The following is a 5,677-nucleotide window of genomic DNA, read 5'->3' as shown; positions in this document are numbered from 1 at the left end:
TTCTTGAAATTTCTGGGGTGTTTTTCTGTCCACCTGAGCCATGTTCTTGTCCCATCACAGCTGGACCCTCATTAATCATTCCCCAACGGAGATGAACTCAGCAAGCTACAAAATGCAGTTGCTGGGCAGCCACTCTTGCTATTTCACTCAGAGCAAAGCTAGAAATTCCTCTGGTGCTTTTTCCTCCAGCTGGTGGATGCATTTTCTGTACCGTATCCAAATCTCACACCTGCCCAGCAGTGTGGTAAACACAACAGCCACGTCGACCCCGATTTGGGTGTGAGCACATCAGGCACCAGACTGCAACGCAGGGGCTGGGTGTAATGTCTTAGCTGTCAATATCAGAGTGGATCCATCTTCCTCCAGAAGGCTGGGTAGTAGAGAGTGAAATGGCCAGGTCCTTTGTGGCTTGATGAGGGAGGAATTGAACACCCAGACAAAACCCATGCATCACTGATAACAGAAAACAAAAGGGAAAGAGTAAGGTGGCCTCAAGTGAGCAATATGCATCTTCATCCAACTAACACATAGGTGTGTAGCTAGACACAGACTGCAAAGATTACACCTGCCATTTGGTAGGTGTTAAAGCCATGACACCACAGATGACTTGGGGATGATTTCAGATAGCCATCTAATGGAAGCTCACACTAAGATAAGGAAACTAGGAAGGTGAATATGAATCACAATTCCATTCATAGGAAAACACTAACTGGATAGATAGAGATGGTGTGATTCCTGCATTAGCAAGAATGAGATAAACTACTGAATCTATATCTGATATCCATGCTGTTAAAACATGTTGTCAACAGGAAAAGATAGACAAAGACTTGCAAGGATGAGTCAAGGTTTGGAAAGCCTACCTGTCTGTGACAAACAGAGGGGTCCCATCTTTCAGTTTATTAAATTGAAGTGCATGAGTAATATAAAAATCTATCCACATTGTGAAGATTGCTGATAGTAAAACAGTGTTCAATTTGGACAGATCAGGATCCAGTGGTAGGAAATTGAAGCACCGAATACTGAGTGCAAAAATGATGCACAATTCATAGTGGTGTTAGCAGTTTAAGTAGTGCTCAGCTTTTGGCTAGAATCAATAGGGAATTAGGCATGTTGTAGCCCTGTGATGTGCACATCGGAAGCATTGGATATCAAACAGAAATCCTGAGCCCTGTGGACCAAGATTTGGGTGGCTCCAGAGCCCAGAATTGCTAGCAGCCTGAGACAGCAGTTTAGGAATGAAATTTGGGGTATGTGCTCCTAAACTGTGCATTACACCCAGAGGCATGGCACCCATCCTTCCTTATCTGTTGCCTTGGTGGCCCCTAATTCTTTGGCTGGCTTCAAGGAGGAGGAAACACTAAGTTCAAAGTTCACATCTCAGGAAAAAAAAAAAAGCAAGGTCAAGAGACCTCGTGGTGTGGAAGGTCAGGGTGGCCTACTCTAAATCCCAATAATTGGGACTGTACCCTTCTCAGAGGGCACAATCTGCTGCCACATACCCTGCCACCACACATCATGAAGGCTTACCTGCAGATCTCTGATATAGAAGTTAAGGACAAATGGAAGCCAGAAGTGCCGTCTCAGTCTTGCGGCTCCACCATGGATAGCAGTACAATTCTCTTCATTTTGAGAGGTAATTTGCTTCCACAGATTGCCTCTGTCTCTGGAGAAAGACACTGTACCAGGGGGATGTAATGGAAACTGTGATGGAAATGCGTTTTCTTCCTGTTTTCTGCATGTCTGACTTACATGCAGTCATTGAAAGAACTGTCAGCAACAAGAGTAGAGCCATCCTCCAGTGCACGTACTAAGAACTACCCACAGGACACCTCTAAGAAACGATCACTATTCATTCACCAATAGCTTTGGGCCAGAATTCAAACTGATGAGATCACTTCTGTCATAAATCTAATTGGGCACAGCACTTGAGAGAGGTGCTGGACCCTCATTCAATGTCCTCTTTACTCATGTTTTCCTGGAAACACAAGTGACAGCAGTGATGCGTGATAGAGATGCCATTTGTTTTCCTTTACTAACCTCTGTCCATGCTTTCGTGAATCTCCAAGCCACGTACAATCTCCGAATCACATCCCCATCTCTCTTTCACTGCTCCAGGAAAGAAAGCTCAAGAAATAATTAACTTTACCAATTCCTGTAAAATCACTTGTTTTTCTTGGCCCTGGAAGGCAGGAGCTGGTAACACTGTCTGTGTGTTAGTGACAACAGCTTGGATCTTTTGCCTCCTTCTGCTGTTGTTGCAAATGGAGGACAAGATTGCCTTGTCTGATTGTCACAAGCAGAGATATGCAAGTAATTGTTTTCTTGGTTCGGCCAGCGATCCAGAAAAAAATAATTGTTTGAGGTTGACCTGAAACCAGAACTTTGCAGAATTTTTGGTAAAGTGAAACAGATTGTACTGGGTTAAAATGTCAGATGAAACACTAGTTCTGATAAGAGGTGAATTATTTTGTTTGGGGGATGTTCCTTCTCATCTGACTTAAGATGGATGGAGAGGGGAGTTTTATTCCATGGCTTCTCACCTTGCCCACACTGGAAAACCAGAGCTATAGGCTGGATGCACTCAACACGCACTGAGCTATGAGATGGGAAGGACAGAGCCTTATTCTGCCAAACTTACCTAATGTGCTGAGCTCTTAATCATAGGAATAGCAGAGAGCCCCTTCTGATGCACAGGCATGTGTCAAAGTGATGGGGGCCCTAACAGGTTTCATCTGCCTGAACATCGATGCAGAGCAGAGATGTTTCCATTTGAGTAATCATCTAGAGTCCCATTATGGTCAACAGTGAGTAATCATCACTGCCAGAAAGCCATCCGTCTTGCTTTCAGGGAGATACCTATGTATGCAAAAGTAGTGACTTGCATGCTAAAACTTGTATTTCTTCTCTAACTTGTGCACACGCCTAGACTGTAGAAGTGCAAATTTGGGCTGACAAATCTCTTTCCCTTATTCCTTCCCTAGATTCCAGCTTTACTCCTGCAACATCACTGAAGAACTGGGCAGTTGCCTGGAGCTGCAATGGGTACACATGGGAGGGATGCATTCCCCTACAGACATGCCTGCACACCCAAGCACAGGCACAACCTTCTACGTCTCCAGTGTCTGACATTTTGGAAACTGCTCTTCTGGAGAGCTGTCTGCTGGTCCTGAGCTTCTCTGCGTACTCAGCTTGAAAAAGGAGATGAAAACAAAGAAATAAACGAAGAAATGGAAACCCCAAGCACATATTATTTTCTCCTTTCCTTCCTTTTTTTCTTATCATACTCCCAGGAAATGAAAACACTCTTCTGTCTTCCTCTGTGAGAGAAGTCTCACAAGAAGAGAATGGATTGGCAGTGTTCTAACAAAGGCATCTTTTGTGGATAGCCTTCCCTCATCTGGAGCCTGACCTTCCTCACTGTATCAATGAACATACAGATGCTATAAATAAGAAACACACCTGAGAGTTTGGCTAAGCAGGCTATTATACCAAAAGAGAATAGATAGAGTGCTTACCTGTATCCTGGGCTCACTGTAAAACTCCAAAGGAGGGATCTCCAAAAGAAATCTTTCCTGCCTGGCAGTCAGCTCTTAAATGGGTCTAGAAGAGATGGAGCCAGGCTCCACCCCTTCTGGTAGCACAGGTGAGTTGCCTTCACCTGTGCTGCCATGGCTGACTCATGTTGCATTGTCTCCTGCTACAGACTCATTGCTCCTCAGGTGGTCAATCAGGAGTTCAGGCCATGATTCAGCAGTTCCCATACACTCACGCATGATAAAATAATTTTTAAAATGGCAATTTTTCAGAGTCTTTAAGAGGACAAAATAATGATGTATGGAGAATGTCCCTACGTGTGTCCTTCAGTTCCCAGCACCAACTACCACAGATTTCATCATGAAAGGATTTTACACTTGAAAGGAAGAAGAAAGGAATTAAAAAAGAATTCAGACTAATTTGCTGACTAAATATTTACTAAAATAGAAAGCAGCAATAAAAGTTAAAAGCTGCCTGAAATTAAGATGCAAATTGGAGAACTAGAAAAATGCAGAGGCTGAGGTGGAAGATTTTACTCCGTCCCAGCTTATGAACAGACCCAGATTTTTCATGGAATCAGATTTTTCTTCAAGGCTAAAGCAGAAATAAAAGTGGAAATTTTGGAAAATTAGAAACTCGGAACTAAATTTGTTTTGGGTACAATCAAAATGTGTTTGACAGCCCCCAAGCATTTCAATTTATAATTGGAATCATCTTTTGTTTTTGTTTTTGTTTTTGTTTCCCCCAATTAACCCAAAACTATAAAAAGCACAATTATTGGAAACCAAAGAATGTGGCGTTGCCCAAACGTCTTAATAAATGCACGAGCTGCAAAACAAATGTGGTTTTGAAAAACATCTCTGTGTTGATGCATTTACATTTTGACTGAATGAGAGTAGCCCTACGAAATTTCAGCCAATTTCCTCTCTGATATTCTGCCTCCTTAATGCAACCATTTAATACTGATTTAAAGTCTGTGAAATGAGGAGGATGAAGAGCCGATATTTCCCTGTAACCTTTCATTTTTTTTCTGTTCTGATTTCAGCCCATTTGATCCAGAGCATCACAGATTTCAGTAGCATAAGGGATTTTTTTTACATTTATTTTCATAATTTAATGTTTGTTTTAGAAAAAGGAGGGGAGGGAGAGCTGCCAGGGCTTAATCATGCAGCAATCTCAAATCTTTCCATGACTGGGGGAGGAAAGGAAGGTTTGGCATCTTTGCTGCAGTGCTAATTTACATTGAGGAGGATTTTTACCCTTCGCAGCTAAAAAAGATGAAGTGCTAACTTCCAAAGTGACATTTTGGAATTTGTGTGGAGGTTCTCACGCTGCCAAGGCTGCAGTTAACGCTCTGCCTGTTTCTTTTATTAAGCTGAGGATGGCAAATTTGTCCAGAGGGACAAATGCTGGGGGGCTTAACATAGGGAGAGGAACTTATCCCTGCATATAAATGGATATCATAGTGTTAGTCTCCACTCTGGATGCCTGGGAAGCAAAGCATGCTGATCACAAATGCAGACGTTCCTCTGCTCTGCTCTGCAAAGCAGGTACCTCTGTCCCCTCCAAAGGGCATTTCTCACCTTTCTGAGCCAAAAGCAGCAAAGACAAACAGCTGTGCTTACCTGCAGGGTGGCAAATGCTCCAACCTCCGCAGATGGGGCTGTTTCACATCTCTGTGCCCTGTGTTACGACTTGGTTTCTCAGCTATGCTGCAGGATATCTGTGTGGATGTCTAAGTGATATTTGGGGTGTGTGCACAGTGAAACATGCCCTTATTCTACCGTTCTGCCTGGGAAAAGGTTAGATACAGCTTTTATGACCAGGCTTCAGGCTGTGATTTAAACCACTTGTGCACCAGTGTGACAGGTTTGCTGCATGGTGCTGCCTTCATCCCACTTCCACAAGCTCCCAGCTTTTCTTAGCAAGCGTGGCCAGGAGTATGTATTAGTGTGTATGCATGTGTGTGTCTATGTACTCATGTGTGACAGCAAGGGGAACATTCTCTTCTGTTCCTGCTGATGCAGCCCACTCTCCTTTGCAGTCTCCTTGGAAATGAGGAAGGCTGAAGGCTTGGGACAGCAGCTTTATTAGTCCAGGTGGTTTCTTTCCAGTTACAATTCAGGAAGCATTACTTCTCATA

The 5,677-nt window shown here is 43.3% G+C and overlaps 1 long non-coding RNA gene across 1 annotated transcript; it reads right to left on the bottom strand.

The window, feature by feature from the left end:
* Positions 1-284: 284 nt before the first annotated feature.
* On the bottom strand, positions 285-3,563 carry LOC128084026 (uncharacterized). The gene is made up of 3 exons (XR_008208309.1): positions 3,516-3,563; positions 1,528-1,676; positions 285-453 (listed from the first exon to the last, which is right to left on the bottom strand). It is a non-coding gene; the product is annotated as an uncharacterized LOC128084026 (long non-coding RNA).
* Positions 3,564-5,677: the final 2,114 nt, after the last annotated feature.

This window comes from Tympanuchus pallidicinctus, unplaced genomic scaffold, assembly GCF_026119805.1.
Source record: "Tympanuchus pallidicinctus isolate F22 unplaced genomic scaffold, pur_lepc_1.0 scaffold25, whole genome shotgun sequence".
Lineage (NCBI taxonomy): Eukaryota > Metazoa > Chordata > Aves > Galliformes > Phasianidae > Tympanuchus > Tympanuchus pallidicinctus.
This window is presented reverse-complemented; position numbering and strand designations above follow the sequence as displayed.